The sequence below is a fragment of the Stegastes partitus genome, unplaced genomic scaffold (assembly GCF_000690725.1).
Source record: "Stegastes partitus isolate 25-593 unplaced genomic scaffold, Stegastes_partitus-1.0.2 Scaffold75, whole genome shotgun sequence".
Lineage (NCBI taxonomy): Eukaryota > Metazoa > Chordata > Actinopteri > Pomacentridae > Stegastes > Stegastes partitus.
In genome coordinates this window covers 251,802-268,652 of record NW_007577806.1, presented here as the reverse complement: position 1 = coordinate 268,652, position 16,851 = coordinate 251,802, and the positions used below count along the sequence as shown (strand labels likewise).

The 16,851-nt window shown below is 42.2% G+C and overlaps 1 protein-coding gene across 1 annotated transcript in view; it reads left to right on the top strand.

Moving 5' to 3' along the window:
- The first annotated feature begins 4,565 nt into the window (after positions 1-4,565).
- The window catches only part of sertad2b (SERTA domain containing 2b), a 47,100-nt gene continuing 34,814 nt past the window's right edge, over positions 4,566-16,851 (top strand). Inside the window, exon 1 of the mRNA XM_008276501.1 lies at positions 4,566-4,743. The gene's annotated coding sequence lies outside the window, so the exon portion shown is untranslated. The remainder of the gene's footprint in view (positions 4,744-16,851) is intronic.

Sequence of the window (16,851 nt, the reverse complement as noted above, 5' to 3'; positions counted from 1 at the left end):
TCTGATTGCCACTAGAGGTCAATGCAAATCAGGGGTTATCTAATCTTCCTCCTGTGTATCGCTGTTGATCGGTCCAAAGCAAACACTGCCCGTTTCGTTGGGGTGGTGGCGGTGGAGCTGTGAGATGGGAAATGAAGCAGGTGCAGGGTTGGAAGAAAACAGGAGGGAGGCAGTTGGGGCAAATCGTTGATTCTCCAGGTCAAACTGCTTAGGTAGATTTAAGCAGGCAGAGGGCAGCAGACATTTAGAAAGCATTCTGTGTGTGTGTGTGAGTGTGTGTGTGTGTGTGTGAGTGTGTGCGTGTGTGTGTGTGTGTGTGTGTGTCTACAGTTCATTCAGACAAACATGCAGCTGACTGACAAGATGAACTGAGCAAAAAATAGTCCTGCTGTATATGAAGCTGTGTTCTCTGCAGTGAGTCCATAATAACCACATGTTACATCACAGCATTTACTTTTCCTGTGCGACACTGTAGTATGTAAACTGTGAATTCATTTAAAGCAGAATAAAGTGTGGAGCCAGAAACTTGGTGGTGTCGTGCTGACATCAGGTGACTAGGTTTTCTTTAAGTCACTGACCAGCTCAGTCACAGCAGCACCAAGAGCTTCTCTCTGTTTTTTCTTTTGATGTTCTGTCTACTTTCCTCAGACATTTTGTTTACCATGGTTCATCATTTTGTCCAAAAGTTGCTAAAGACGGAAGCTCAAGCGGAGAGTTAGCAGGCTTGCTAAGGACTAATTCCGGCTTTCCCAGTCCGTGTGCGTAGACCAATGTGAACACGTGTCTCTGTTCATACTGCAGTAGGTCAGCACCAGCCTGCTGCAGACGTATTCCCCCCATATCGAAGGCAGAAAAACACACGGGGCAATTTTTACAGGATATAGCTGATACTAACAGATTTGTAGCACTGTGTTAGTGAATATTCCTGAGGTACAAATCAAAGCAAAGTCCTGCAGCACTACTTCAATTACAACTCTGTTAATGATCAAGGTACTGATGACCAAGAATCTCCTTGTACAGTCCATTCATCCATTATCTATACACCGCTTAATCCTCTGTAGGGGAGGCCGGAGTCTATCCCAGCTGACTCAGGGTGAAGGCAGGGTTCATCCTGGACAGGTCACCAGTCTATCACAGGGCTACACTTAGAGTTAGACAACCAAGCACACTCACACTCACACCTACGGACAATTTAGAATCACCAGTTAAACTCAACATGTCTTTGGACTGTAGGAAGAAGGCGGGGGAACCCGGGGAGAACCCACACAAACAAAGGGAAAACATGTAAGCTCCACATAGAAAGATCCCAGGCCGAGATTCAAACCCAAGCCCTTCTAGCTGTGAGGCGACAGTGCTATCCACAGAGCCACGTGCCACCCCTCCTGCACAGTCTCTCTTGTAACAAATATTTGTTGTCAGCATTTTTTTTTTCCTTGCCACACTGTGGACAATCCACATGGTCACAGATTTTGGGCTGCACACGTCCACAGAGAGGGTCTGAGCTGACCCTACCCAGTTCAGGTGGTTTATGAAATTTCATGTCACAAGTATCCTTCCACACATGGAAGGCATGAACAGTCCGTTAGCTTAGCATGGGTAAAGACATGTTTGTGCCATGCATACCCTGTATATAGAAATATGGACGTAGTCTGTCAAAAAAGTTGAACTCTACATGAAGCATTCATACAAAATATCTTTGCCACTTGTGAATCCTTAGATCTCAGTAATTCTAATAAAATGGGTTGAAACAGAATTTATATCCTGGTGTGACCAGCCTTTGTTATTATTATTATTAACCCTTAACATCAGCAGCAATTTGAACCTGCACATGTAAACAGGTTGGTCTCGCCACCCACATAAGATAAAAAGCAATGGCTACTGTAGGTAGTGTAGTAGTACTGTAGGCCAATAACAGTCCTGCATCAGTTTCTGTTGGTTTCATTTACAGACTGTGTGTAAAGATTCATGAGTCCGCCGTGTAGTCTCCTATAGGTGTCTTGAACAGTAGCTTTGGAGCTCAGTCTGGTGGCTCCTGCTCTCACCATCTGAGCAGTGCCTGACTTCTCCTAAGTCCCAGCTAATCCACAAATCCACAAGAGGTGAAGTGTGAGTGGAGCTGAGGCAATCCATGAAAAGTTCTCTGTGCTAGGAACTGTCATATGATGGCCCCCACGTGTTACTCAAAGTGGCCACACCTCCAAATTAGCAGAACTTTAAGTCTTCATACAATTTAAATGGATGAGTTGTATAAAAATCCCCCCAATGTACTGTTGTCATCCATGGGTGAACTAGCTGTAGAAAACTGTAAACATGATGTTCCTGCTGGAAAGTTGGACACTTTATAATGGAGGTCTATGGAGACTGACTCACTTTTGGGGCCAGTCTCACTTAGCCACTCAAACAACTGCAGCAACTGCAAATTGCAACTTGGTTTGTTTGCAACAGAGTTCTTAAGTTTTGACATAAATTATACCACCTTTTATCTAAGGAATGTAATTAACGATGGAATAGTGTCTTACGTGATTTCCTTCTTCATGAAATTGTTGTATAGCACATGTGTTATGGCTGTTCTGAAACCTATCTTGGTTACACCCCTAGTTGTTAGTTGTCTTCTCTCTGCCTCTGCTGGCTCATTTTATTGTTTCCTCGCATGTTAAAACCACCATGTGTTCAAGAAAGGACAAGCATGAAATTTGGCATGAATGCATAAGACACTGTCCACCTACTCATGTCCAAAAAATAAGAACAAACAGAGCATTAAATCACTGCTCTGTAGCAAGACTCCTGTTCAGAAATCTTTACAGGCCATATTGAAAGACTCCCTCTGATATTTTTTTATCTAATTTTTTAAAAACCTTTTTACATGTCCTTATGATGTTTTATATTTTGAAAGATATTGAGAAGAACTGCTGTGTACCGATGACTGTCAGGGTTTAAAGAACTAATCTTGTCAACTTGTAGATTGGGAATTTCTGCATCATTTTTCTTCTTCAGAATCTTTTTTCCTGTTTAAACTTCCATCCATCCATTATCTGTACACCACTAATTCCTCTGTAGGGTCACGGGGGGCTGGAAGTCTATCCCAGCTGACTCAGGGTGAAGCCAGGAGACACCCTGGACAGGTCACCAGTCTATCACAGGGCTACACTTAGAGACAGACAACCAAGCACACTGACATTCACACCTACGGACAATTTAGAATCACCAATTAACCTCAATTCTTAATTCAATTTCTTACTGTAATGTGAGTGTGCTTGGTTGTCTGTCTCTAAGTGTAGCCCTGTGATAGACTGGTGACCTGTCCAGGGTGTCCCCTGTCTTCATCCTAAATCAGCTGGGGTAGACTCCAGCCCCCCGTGACCCTAGTGAGGATTAAGTGGTGTATAGATAATGGATGGATGGAATTTCTGACTGTCAGCTGTTGTAAAAGAGCAAATTATCATATGATTTTTTTTTTATCTTTATGGTTGTTGGTGATGTTTGGGCTTTTTTTTTCAGAGTTAACATGTAAATGAATACATTTTTCAATGATTTGACTATTTATTATGTGTAATTTAACAAAACATGGAAGATTTGTAACCACATTAAAAAAGCAAATTATTTAGAAAATTACAGTTAAAAACTCTTAATACATTCATGTTTAAAAGAGTCTAAAGGGGTCAAGAAGCATTTTCTGTGCATGAAGTGAACACTGTGTATCTTTGTCCGGTCAGTGGTCTCAACTGTTATATTCAGTTGGGTTTTTCTTTTGTTGTTGTGGTCATTGACTCTGTGATCCGGTTCATCTTCGATGTCCGTTCATCTGTTTGTCACATGTGAGTAACGTGTCCGGCCCTCTGCCTTTCATGGTCACCGGGACCGATTTCCGTCCGTGGACCGGGGGGCTGGCGTCCCTTTAACTCGCACCCAGAGGAGCTGTGGACGGCTGCGTGACTGTCGGCCACTGTGCACACTTCCGCACCAGCGCCATTGGCCGCCACCGCGGTGTGGGCGGGACACGAGGCCGTGACTCAGCCGTGAGTCACCGCACGACACGTCTGTCACACGCTGCCTGCTGACGCGTTCAAGGACTGTGGGAATACAGACAGGCTTACCACGCCAGTCAAATTTATACCTGTACGGGGAGGGAGATAAGTCCCAAACTGACCCAGGTCTGTCCGGCTGCTTGACATTTATAAGGAATATTAGCAGGCTGTGTATGTACCTATACTACAGGTTATACATATAGCACATTAAATAGATTTTATAGGTCGCCGAGGTGTCAAAATAAATCAATTTCTTCCACTAAAAGTTTAACTAACCTTCCATTGCTTGAAGCTATCGAGCTAGGCTAACATTACAATAAGTGTAAACTGACATTAGCCTGTTTGAATGCTAGCTGCGCCACCAGAAAGCGACGATAAACTGTGATTCATAATTAAAATGCAAAGTGAGCCGAGTTTTATGAGCTGCTGACAGCCCACGCGCGCAGCAGCAGGCTTGTGTTTACTATTCGTCTGCTGACACTTAAACGCAGCAGCAGCAGCCTGATCTTACATGACTTCGCATTGGCCGCGATCTGTGACATTGGAGCCGTGGGACCGAGTGGGAACGAGCCGCATCAGTTTATAGGTAAAATACCAACCAGACATCCCGGCAAGCAGCGGACTGAGCTCTCTTCCCTTTCACCGCAGCCCGAGAGCCATTTTCTTTCACATCTATTTTTCTACTTTAGCTCCGTGCTGGACGGATCTGCCACACAGGGTGAGTGTCTCAAACTGCGTCTTGAACTCCGGGACTGTGACTCGGTGTCCGCTGGTTGTGACTGGAAGTTGTGTGTGTGTCTCTGTACTTCTTCGTCTGTACGCGAAATGTTGTGCGTCCTCGTGTTGCCTCCAGAAAGTATCTGTGGCTGTGGTAAACATGACATGTATACGTGTCCGATGAATGGGACAGCAGCAGCCGTGCCTGTGTGCGTCCGTCACGGCTCTCAGAAGTGGAAACACGCAGCGTGGAATTCCCGTTACGCACGGATTGCGCGCAGACAGTGTACCGCCAAAGTGCATTTGGAAAACAGCATTTTTTTTTTTTTGGAGGCTGCACATCGTTTAAAGCTGATGTAGAAAAACTATACAGACTTACTTTGCATATTAACAAGTCTGTCAAGCGACACATGACCTGCTGTGGGATCAGTTTATGGACATTCTTCTGTGCTACAAGAGATTTAATAAAATAAAATAAAAAAAACACAGGTTGACCCAATCTTAAAAGTTCAAATGTTGTGAAAATATGGCACTTTACTTTTATGTTGGGTCTTGACCATTACGCAACTTGGTTGATTTTTCAGGGAGTCCAGTTTACACAGGCTTTAATAGCACGGAGACCTTGTGAACCTTTTGGATGAACTGACTGTAGTGTTCTGAGTCTGAGGACATCAGTGCACATTTGTTGTGCTGCTGCTGCTGCTGCTGCTGCTGCTGCTGCCTGCATTATATAACCAGGTTGTCTCTAAGCTCACACACACCAGCACTGACTGACAGACACATCCTGATGTGCTGCTGCTTCCCTGCCTGGGCCTGACATTACTAGTGTGGTAGTGTGTGTGTGTGTGTGTGTGTGTGTGTGTGTGTGTGTGTGTGTGTGTGTGCATGGAAGCTATCATTGGAAGAACCAGTTTGAGTTTTAGACCAGGGTAGTGAGGACATTTCTTGCAACCCAAGCAGAGACTGTTGGTGCGTTACGACTTGTATTGGTTCGAATGCAAAGGTTTAAACTGGGTTCGACACTTGGTTGGTTTTCAGGGTGAGAGGCTGGAGAAAGCATTATGTCAGTGAATGTCATCACAAAGATAACCCTACAACCGGTGAGTGTATGTAGTATCATCGATTCATAGAGAGACCAGTATGTTTAGGATTGTGTTCTTTTGAAACATGAAAACTGATTTTAATACTGTAATCATATGTGTGTTCTAATTCTAATTGCTGCAAATGTAAATCTTAGACACTTGTAGTTGCACATGGGTCCAAACTGCTTCTACAGGAGTTCAAATGTGCTGCCATAATGTATTTTTTTTGGAGGGGGGGATCAGTTCAGGAGTCCTCTGACATGTTTGCGCTCACATTCTTCTTCTTCAAGTTAAAGCAAAGATTAGAGAAAGCCCAAAGAAATTTTTTCGTTTCATTTTTTGATCATGTTAAAACCCCTCGATTGATCTGGGGACTCTGAGTTAGAAACAGCCGAACATAACTCCAGAACTCTATATAAAACAGTTGGAACCAGCTACGCTCACTAGATGTACACCAGTATAATGCAGCACATGTGTCAGTGCGTTGGTGTTAACAGTTTAATACTGTCATTGACATTAATGTATCAGTAGCACACAGTCGCCATGTTTCTGCAAAGTAGCTGCTTTTACTTTAGATTCTTTATGTGCAGTTATCTCTCTAATCTCAAAAGCATTCTGAATGCAGGACTTTGATTTGTACATTCTGATATTGAGCCATCACTGCTCTCATGATGCTTGACAGCAGTCCTATATGTTCCCTTTTCTCAGTAGTATTTACTGCAGAGTAGCACTACAGGATTTTCTTTAGTCGCTTTAATTACGTACTTCCATCCATCTCATATTTGTATTAACTTGACTGCACCTTGTGGCTGCTACAGCGGTCAGTGTGATTGGTCCTGAATGAACACGCTGCCGTCAAATGGCCATGGGGGCTGGCGGAACTTTGTCATTGGGATTATACAAGCAACCAGGCTTCTAATTTAGCAGCTAATCCAGATTAAGGTGCCGTAGTTCGTCTGTGTTCCCAGCCTCGGCCTCAGACGCTGCAGGCTGTCTGACGGACAAAATCAGCAGCCATACCATCCATGTTGATGTGTTCCAGACCCTCCTACTCGCTACTTTAAAAGTAGAATCTCTAAATCCAGTGCAAACGGTACCTGTCTTGAGAGGTTTTACTTCCTAAATGATCAAAATCTGGATTCACTTTGGCCTAAAATGGACAAATTGTTATACGGCCACACTGAACTGAAACTCATGGTTTGTGATCCACAGGACAAAGAAGCTGGAGCTCGAAGTGAAACGTGGTTGAGTTTGATCTTTGCTGACTAAATGAACTGAGTTTAATATTCCAGGGATCAAATAACCCACTCGATAAACGAGGTGCATCTGCAGGTTGAAGTCTTAATGAAACACCTTAATACGAACTTGGCTGTCAAAATTTCTCGCCATGTGTCTGCACAGAATGTCCTTGAATAGGACTCCAAACTCAGTCTCACTCTCTGATTTAAATCATATCCACAAATGCAAAATAATGTCATCCACTGCAGTGAAAATGATATTTATGTGTCACATAGGGGTGTATTTAAAGTTTACAAACTTCAGAATAGCCATCTGTGTAAGATAGAGGACAGGTGCTGTATTTCTTTCTGAGTCTGAAACCACTAACTGCTGGTTAGTGGTTCTGTTTTTTTCTGACCTTCTCCTTTTAATGCATTTGGCATTCAGTATGGAGAATCTGACAGAGACTGAGAGAGAGAGAGAGGAAGGGAGAGAGGGAGAGAGAGGGAGGGAGAGCTCTGTGAACTATAAATAGACAGTGGGAGAGTGGTTGTGATGATAGCATCACCACACAATAATCCCTCAGTCAAACTGGCGTTACTCCACTGCACTACGCTCCCTCCTATACAGTAAGCGGGGTTATCTGGTGAACCTGAGCCTCCGACCCTCTGCTCAGCGTCTCAAGCGTGTAGATGCTGTATTAAGCTCGTTAATTTGAACCTTTTGGGGAAGGGAACATGCTTCGCTCTGGCCTCAACGGTCTAAGTTCAGAATAATCCTTTTAAATTTGTAGAGTGGACGGAGCTCGCTGGTCAGTTAGACGGCGGTGGGAGGTGCGGATCGCGTTCCTGCAGTGTCGTGGGCTTTAAACTGCCATATGTTGAATGTCATGCTGGACTCTCCCATCAGCTACCGCTCACCAGCAATTATTGACTCTCATCAATTTCAAAAACACTGCTCTTGACTTGGACAAACGGGCTGTGAGCTTGAACTGCAAAATTCTAAATGAAAAGGGATCCGTTGAGGTGCTCCTGCAAAGCTCGTTGTTGCAACGTTACTACAGAACTGACAGTTTGCTAATCCTGGTCCGCCTCATTGTTGCTATAGAGCTGCAAAGAGGTGGGTGCTATTTTGGGCGCCACTGGTTCTGGAAGTAAGTCCCATTCATTTTTCCTCTTGAAAATGTTGGCTGAGTCACAGCTGGATCACTGTCAGCTTGGAGAGCCATGAAACTCTCCTGTTTCAACCACTGATGGATCATTAACTGGGTTGTTTTATCAAGTACATCAGAATACTGTTCAAGTAAATGTATCTTAGAAATTACAAGTTGCAGGAAATGTCTCATGAGTTGGTTTCACTTCAAATGATTTATTTGTTTAAAATAGTAATTCAGAGTAGTTTACACTGAGTCAATAGTGCGTCTAAATTAAGACAACAAGTTGTTTATGCAGGGCTTTTTAAGTAACTGAAACTCAAGTGTAAGTGTAGCGTACTTAACAAGCATTTGTTAGTAAAACACACAGTTCCTGTTCCACTTTACATTTTTTAAGGCAATGCATTTGTTATTAAAGTAAGGATGGTTACCAAGTTAGATTTCACAGTGTGGTTCTTTGATTCGTAAGCTGGTGTACATAAAATCTGCAGGTAAGAAATGAACGAGAACTCCCAATTTGGAATTTGGTAAAAATAAAACAAATAAAACTAAAAACCACCATCAAATTGTCAGGCTGAAAATTCTGTTTCATTAGCTGCCGACTGTGTTGTTATCCAGGGTTTAAGTCAGTTCACTTTTGAATTCTTTATGAATAGTATAAATTCTGCAGCTATAGCGCAACAGCAGCTTCGTAGCGCTGGTGCAAGAAAACAGGGATATTGTAGTAGTCTTTTCACCTGCTAACCCAAAAAGACAGACAAAATATTCAGCTGACACTTGCTTAATGACTATATTTCTGGTTGTTTTTTTATTGTTCCATTTTAAACGTGAATCTTGTGCAGTACACATGTGTAATGCCAACATCCATCCATCCATCCATCCATCCATCCATCCATCCATTATCTATCCATCCATCCATCCATCCATCCATCCATTATCTATCTATCCATCCATCCATTATCTATCCATCCATCCATCCATCCATCCATTATCCATCCATCCATCCATCCATCCATCCATTATCTATACACTGCTTAATCCTCACTAGTGTCGTGGGGGGCTGGAGTCTATCCCAGCTGACTTAGGCAGGGGACACCCTGGACAGGTCACCAGTCTATCACAGGGCTACACTTAGAGACAGACAACCAAGCACACTCACATTCACACCTACGGACAATTTAGAATCACCAATTAACCTCAACATGTTTTTGGACCTTGTGGGAGGAAGCCAGAGAACCCAGAGAGAACCTTTTGTTGCACGGGGAGAACATGCAAACTCCACGCAGAAAGATCTCGCGAACCAGCGACCTTCTTGCTGCGAGGCAACAGTGCTAACCACAGCTCCACCTTGCAGCCCGCCAACATACATATTATGAGAAATAAATATAAGGCTAAAGGTAACAGGTCCTAAATGTCAGGATCCTCGACAGCACACGATCCACGTAAAAGACATGATGCTGGACATAGTACTGCAATTAACAGCCAAGACACTTTTAATTTCTCCTTAGTTTATTGTCGTATCTTTAAACTACATTTCATTTGAGTGTTACTGAAGAGAAGACTTAGGATGAAGAATATCCAGTGTACGTCTTGAGTGCTACACACTGCTCGTCATGAATGGGGCTGCTGTTTGAATGTAACCTGTAACTCTATAAACTAATGCAGTTAGTTAATGATATGTTAGTAGAACATTTACGTGGTGTCGGAATAATCAGAAAAATGAATCCATCACAGGGAAAAAGTCATGTTGGAGCAAATCAGAGAGTTGGAGGACACTTTGGTGAAAGACTTATTAAGTTGTCTTACACACATCAACATAGCAGATGGAAGTAAATGTTTGGTTGATATTAAAAACGTTCATATATTGCATAAATACACGGTTTATAGAAGATGGATGTAGCGTCCAGGTGTGAAAAGTCAAAACAGAAGTACAGTCGTGACTCGATAATCGGACCCTTAACAACCCAAAAACCTTGCTATCCGACAGATTTTTAGGCAAAATGAACGGAACCCATTAAAAACAGCCTTAACATACCGACAGCCTTGGATTCCGACTTCGACATGACATTTTATGTCACAAATCAGGATAATGGCGTATTATCTGACTGAACAATCCGACAGATTGGTTACATTCAGACTGCAGGAGTTAATGCTCAGTTCGGATTTTTTTGTGAAATCCGATTTTTTTCCCAGTTCGTTCACGTTTCCAATTAAATGCGGCTTGTATGTGATCTGCTGTGTGAACTTCATACGACCCAAAAGTGTCCTGCATGTGCAGAAGACGACACGACAACGTCAACAAGCGCGCTCAGTGTTTGCAGAAGTAAACACGGATGGTAACGGTGGAGCGTATCTGCCACTCCCCCGCCACCACCGATGGTGGAAACAGAACTGTGACCACTAACTAAACTGGCATCAGCAGCCAAGTACTGCCTGTGTTTTCCGGCCCCGTCGGAGCGCTTCCTCGGAGTGGAAGAGACCGGAACGTGCACAATCACACCGGTCAATTAGACGTGAAATCCAGCGATGTGTCGTGTTCTAACAATACACAAGTTATTATAACAACTATAAACAATAAATATTAACAACAAATGACCCTTCAAGCATCAAGCCCTCCTTGTATCTCGACCTTCGTCTTGACAATCCGACAGCCTTGCTATCCAACATAAAAGAAGGTTTTACATTTAGTGTCGGATTATCGAGTCACGACTGTACTTTAAATCTGCATCCTTTCTAGCAAATGTATATTAATTCCAAATAGCGTTAATAGGTCTTCCTGATTGCTCCCTGCAGGGAAATAAACCATCTCACTACACCACTAGTTGCTGCTGCAGCGTGGGCTACTTAACTGGACATTCTAAAAATTGCAGGATCACACTCAGTCTAGTACATTCCTTGCGTTTATGAGTTTCGGTTACAAAAGACTAAAGAAGACGCAACCTGCCTGCCTTTGGATATCTAGTATTTCTCGTCCGTTAGTCCTGTGTAGACACGTCAACGTGGAGAGAATTCAAAGCTTTGTCTAAATGTTCTTTGTTGCAACTCTTTAATCAAGTGTAATATATTTGTTTTTAAGTAAGTAGATGAGGCGATTAAGCTGTACAGTTGATATTTTGTAGCGTTAACACCTTATCGGCGCTTGTAAATTTAAAAGAGCTGCAAGTGCAAAGGCAAGACATGCAGGTTTTTTTTTTTTTTGCTGCATTACTTGTCAATCCACCATCACAATAGGGTATGTAGTGTGTGTGTGTGTGGCAGGCAGCTCTATGTTCTCGGTGCCTTTACTTTGAGCAGAGCATCGCCCCACCCCTTCAGGCACTGACCTCCTTTTCATTATTCACACAAGCAGCACCTTTTTCTCGCTTCTTTCCTTCTCTTTCTCTCTCGCATGGTGATCGTGCATCCAACTTTTTTTTTTTTTTTTTGTTAAATCACACAGATCCACTGCGAAGAGTTATGAGGAGAACACAGACAAGACGTTATTGTTCAGATATTTGATACTTTATGCGTAATGCCTTCTGTGTACGTGTGGATAGGATCTGCAGATCTTTGGTGTGCGAGTATGTAAAACAATTATGTTTGTGATGAATGCTTGGCTGCATGATTACTGAATGCTGCTGTACTGTATGAACGCCACTCCGTCTTATCTTTGAAGATCTTGTAACAGTCAGGAAATGGTTTGGGAGGCAAGCTGGAGTTGGATTTCACTGGCTGTTATTATCATAGTTTCATGTTAAAATGTGTTCGAAGGCTAAAGTAATATGGCTATCATTTTATTCACACTTTAGAATATGTAAGAAATTGGGCATTCTCGACCTTGAAACTAAACCTAAAGATCCAATTACTAGCTTTTTCCAGGGATTTTTAATACTGGTCTTCATCAGCAGATGGAGTTTACTCAGTTGTCACATGGTTATGCTATTAACTGACAGTTTTCCACTTTAGTAATCACCATTATTTGCATAAATATTTCCAACAAGCAGTAGTCTTTAAATAGGTGCAATGAAATTTATTATGTCGTGACTCGGGGCAACGTTTCGGCTCCTAGGAGAGGCCTCATACCGTACCAGCATTACGTTACAACAGTACACCGTCGCATATGTTGTTTTCTGATGTGCTTACATTATTTTTATGACACGCGTGTATCATGATGCACTTCTAATGCACGTCTAATGACTGAAGGAGGATCGCGCTGCATTCAGAGATTCCGAGGAGGCAAGATGAAACAAGCAGAGATCTGAGGCACATGTTCTGTACATGCAAGACACACACACACTCTGAAGCACACATGAACGGAGGGATCGGATGTCAGAAAAGCAGCGTTTGCAGAGCTGGCCTCTTAACAGGAGCCAAAAAAACCAAGTATTAATAATGGATGAGGCTGCACTCAGAGAAAGGTTAGATAGATAGATAGATAGATAGATAGATAGATAGATAGATAGATAGATAGATAGATAGATAGATAGGTTGGATGCATTGCCATGATGCCACAACTGGGTCACAACATGACATCCGTGCTTCTTTCTCCATGACAACTGAGCAAACTTCATGCGTTGAGAGGAAGACCGTAAAATCCAGCTTGAAAGGTCTGGAAAAAACAAAACAGCTGACCTTAAGCTTCAGGTTTTATTTGGCCAAACCGTCGTTTCCAAGGCCGATGCTAAACTTTCCTTCTCAACCACATTCAAATTTAATTAGCGATAGAGCCAAGTGTCAACCGCTCGCTGCAGTTGTTGTTGTAAAAATGTGGAATTACAAAGCGTCTTACGTTAGATAGAGCGAGCGCAAATGAGCGGTTTTGCAGCGCCTGTTGAGAAAAGGAGCAGCTCCGAGCGAACAGATGTGGAGTCGCCGGGATGTTATCATGTTTCCTCCTCCCTCAGCACAGTGACTCAGTGCTCCACTACCTGTATAGTAGTCCATGTTACATCATGCGCTGTGCTGGAATACCCCCTCCCACACACACGCTTCCTCCCTGTCTGTAAGACTGAGAATATGCAGTTCAATGCTCAACACCATGCTTTACACTCCAGCACATTAGAATCATCAGGCTGCATCAATAGCAGTGTGTTCAACAACTGGTTTGACTTCAGTCCCAGTTGTTGGATGTGACAAACGTCTGGAATGTTACCTGGATAAGATGGCAGATGTGAGGTCGTCAAATGGGATCTGGAGGTTCTCAGCAAGTTGCTCCGGAATTCTGACTAAGCATCTTCTTAAAGTCAGTACCTTTAGTCAAGTGAACTTTAGAAAATGTTGCATTTAAATATGAGCCATCAAAATGAGTCATGTTTGATCACAAATGTACCGCTCACAAACTCAAAGCATGTGTGTGAAAAAATCTGTCATAATGCTGTATAAAAAAAAGCTTCATTGCATCTTAAAGGCTACTTTTAATCGGATCCATTTAAGAACAATGTGCGAAAAAGTCATATTGCAATTTTAAAATTGATATTGTGATTGTAATATGAGTCCCAATTTTTTGTGAATCTGGATTTTTGCATTTCTTTTCGACTTGAAAAAAGTACGAAAAGGGCAATGTGATTTTTGTTGCGGTCTGCACCAGACAAGCGTGTTTCCTCACATCTGGTGAGTATGATTTATGGGCCGGAGCATCTGTGTCGCATCACAGTGCTTTATTTAGAATGTTATGTTGTGACGCATTTCACCTTTGTTCAAAAAAACTGCACCTCCTGCAATCTGGATATTGTATTTGGCCATATTGCATTTCTGACAATAGTTCAATTAACTGATCACATGTGCTGCAGCTTGTCAGATCACTGTGTCTTTGAGCAGTTTGAAGTCATTGTTGTTAATCCAAGAAGTTATCGGTAGGCAGTATGTCACTCATCAGCACTGTAACCACAGCAGCTTTGTGAGACTCTATAGAGACACTGAGCTACATTCTGCATGCTAATATGCTCACAGTTACAGTGTTCATCTCCTGAAGTTTAACATTTTAGTTTATCATGTTAACATGCTGTCTTATGTTAATCAGTGCTGAACACAAGGGGAACGCAATTAGTTTTTACAGGAATTTGGTCATAAAGCAAAGTTATGGACAAATGAAAACCGTTAAACTGTTGGTGGTGTTCAGTGAAACCACAAAATCACCAAAGTTACATCTTCCTTTTCCTTTCCTCCCACTTTAAAGGTTTCAGTTTAAGTCACTTCACTATCGAGTCCCAATGACCAAAGACTGGTAAAAAAGATGTGTTTATTGCTTGTGGCATTTTTACATGTTGCAGTATTTTAGTTGTTTATTTGCACATTTCTGGATGCACTTTTTTCACGTTATGTGTAACCTGTGTTGTTCTTTTAATGTAGCGTATAATATGTTTATATATGATGGGTGGCTGGACTTGATTTATGCTGCTCACAAGAATATTTTTTTTAGTATGCTGAAATGCACATTGTGAGCATAATAAACAGTCCACGCCATGGCTGAGCATTTCCACCTTGAAAGTGCGGACTATCAATGACAGCAGATTCAGTGTTCTTGGGTTTCTATACATAGCAAACCTCAGGATCCAATGCTGTCAGTTTGCAGAGTGGAACTTTCTGTACCACTATCCTTCTTCAGAATAGGTTTCAGACGCATATGGATGAATTCCTCCCATATAACAACTTGCCAATGTGTAGTGCAGAGCAGTTTTACAGTGTTTGAGCAGAATTATGGATGAGCTCGTGCTCTTAAGGAGGCAATGGTGTGGAGTTACATGTAAGCCATTTTAAGGCAGAAAGGGATTATTTTCAAGAAAAAAAACAACTTCTAAATATGTAACTCTGATACACAGAGATGAGTACTTAAGGGTTTAATCAATGACAGGAAGAAGTTGCGTGTGCCCTGCAGACTGTTTCACCTTGAATTAAATGTTGGAGGTTGTTTGGGATCTGACAAAGAGAGCTGCAGACCCAGGAGCTGAATCGCCACCTCGTATACATTCACAGATATATAAGGAGAATAATTTAGATTTTTCAGTGCAGTGCAGTGCAGTTGAGTACATGCTCCTTGATATTGGAATGAAACTGATACAATGAAAGATGAGACAAGACAGGATTGTTATTGTTGGGATACAAATCCAACGATGTTCATTTGGAATGCATGATAACTAGTATCATAAAAATGGCTTACATGTAACTCAACACGATCGCTTCCTGTTGAATGTGCAGGTCTGTGGAGTCCCTGCCTCTCTCTCCACCCACCTCACTGCAGCTCAAGCACACCAGCTCACCTACAGCTCTGTTCAAACACAGTAAAAGTACTCTTCAGTGGAGTAATTCAGCCATATACGTTTGAATCGGAAACAGATTCTAAAGAAGAGTCCTTACACTGCAGGTTCAAGGTGAAACTGCTCAGCTGTGGAGTTATTTCAGTCATGTTGTGTCTTCTAGCAAATAAAAAAACAACATATAGACATGCTAACATGGGTAAAACTTTGATTTTCACAGGAGGGGGTCTTCAATCATTCAATCCCTGCATACAAAGGTGTGTAATAAGATATTGTGTCGATACTGAAACTGTTTTCTGAGATGTTGAAAGTGTGTCGGCTGCCTGCTACTGAAAGCGTCTAGTAATATCGTGTACATACTGTAAATTAAAGTGTGTAAGTCTATATTCAGGGCAGTTGTGCTCCTACTTGCCTGTACAGTGCTGCACACAGGACAGCGGACTGTCACTAACTCTGCGTTGCATTAAGGACTGTGGAGCCCACACTGAAACAAATCCAGCCATGGCAAACGCTGAATGAGTGAGGGAGTGTTAACAGGCCAGCCCTGATATTGGGATATTTGGCTTCCAGCCGCTGTATGATTATGGCCTAATGATTATATACTTTGTTATACAGTGCTGTGTCAGCTTGGCAGCCATTCAAGAAGCTGATATGTGTGTCAGTGGTGCAGAGTAGCATTTGGGGAGATTACTGTTTGGGTCTCAGACTGAATGATGATGTGTGTAACGCCATAATTTGGGTTTTGTGTGGAAGCAGGCAGTGTGTCCGTTGGGCGGTGAACTCACACAGCTGGTGATGCCTGCACATGCAAACTGTATGGAGGAAACAGGTGAAATGTGCTGGATTGATGCTGCGGTAGGAAAGTGGTTTTATTCTGCCGCACGTATCACATTGCTCAGTGTAATATGGTGATTTCCAACTGGAGGGTTGGTAAAGGATTCGCGAGATATGAAAGAAAAAGAAGAACATTTCTGCTGCACAAAATTCTGCCTTTAGTAGTTTAGGCTTTTTTTCCTTTGAAATACGGGAGACTTTACCTCCTCAGACTTCTTGAAATAAAAGAAACACCTGTCTAACTGAGCTGCCAACTACTCATGGACATGTGCCAATGAAGGATCACAAGCTAGAAAGTCTATGAAGCTGTAGCATGTCATCTAGCATCTGATATTAGCAGATTTTCTTTTTTTTTTTTACATTTTGTCAGCTTGGCACCATCAAACATATGCCGAATTAGCTATTAGGAGTTCCTGTTTGCAGTATACACATGAATATAAAGACAGCTGTCACTGAATTACTGCGATATTGAGGAAAGTTAAAAATGTGCTGATTTTCAGGCAGGCCCTGGAGTTGTTATACACGAGTTCATATGGATTCTGATTTATGTTGATTTGTAATTAATATCATAGATGATAAAGAGACATGGA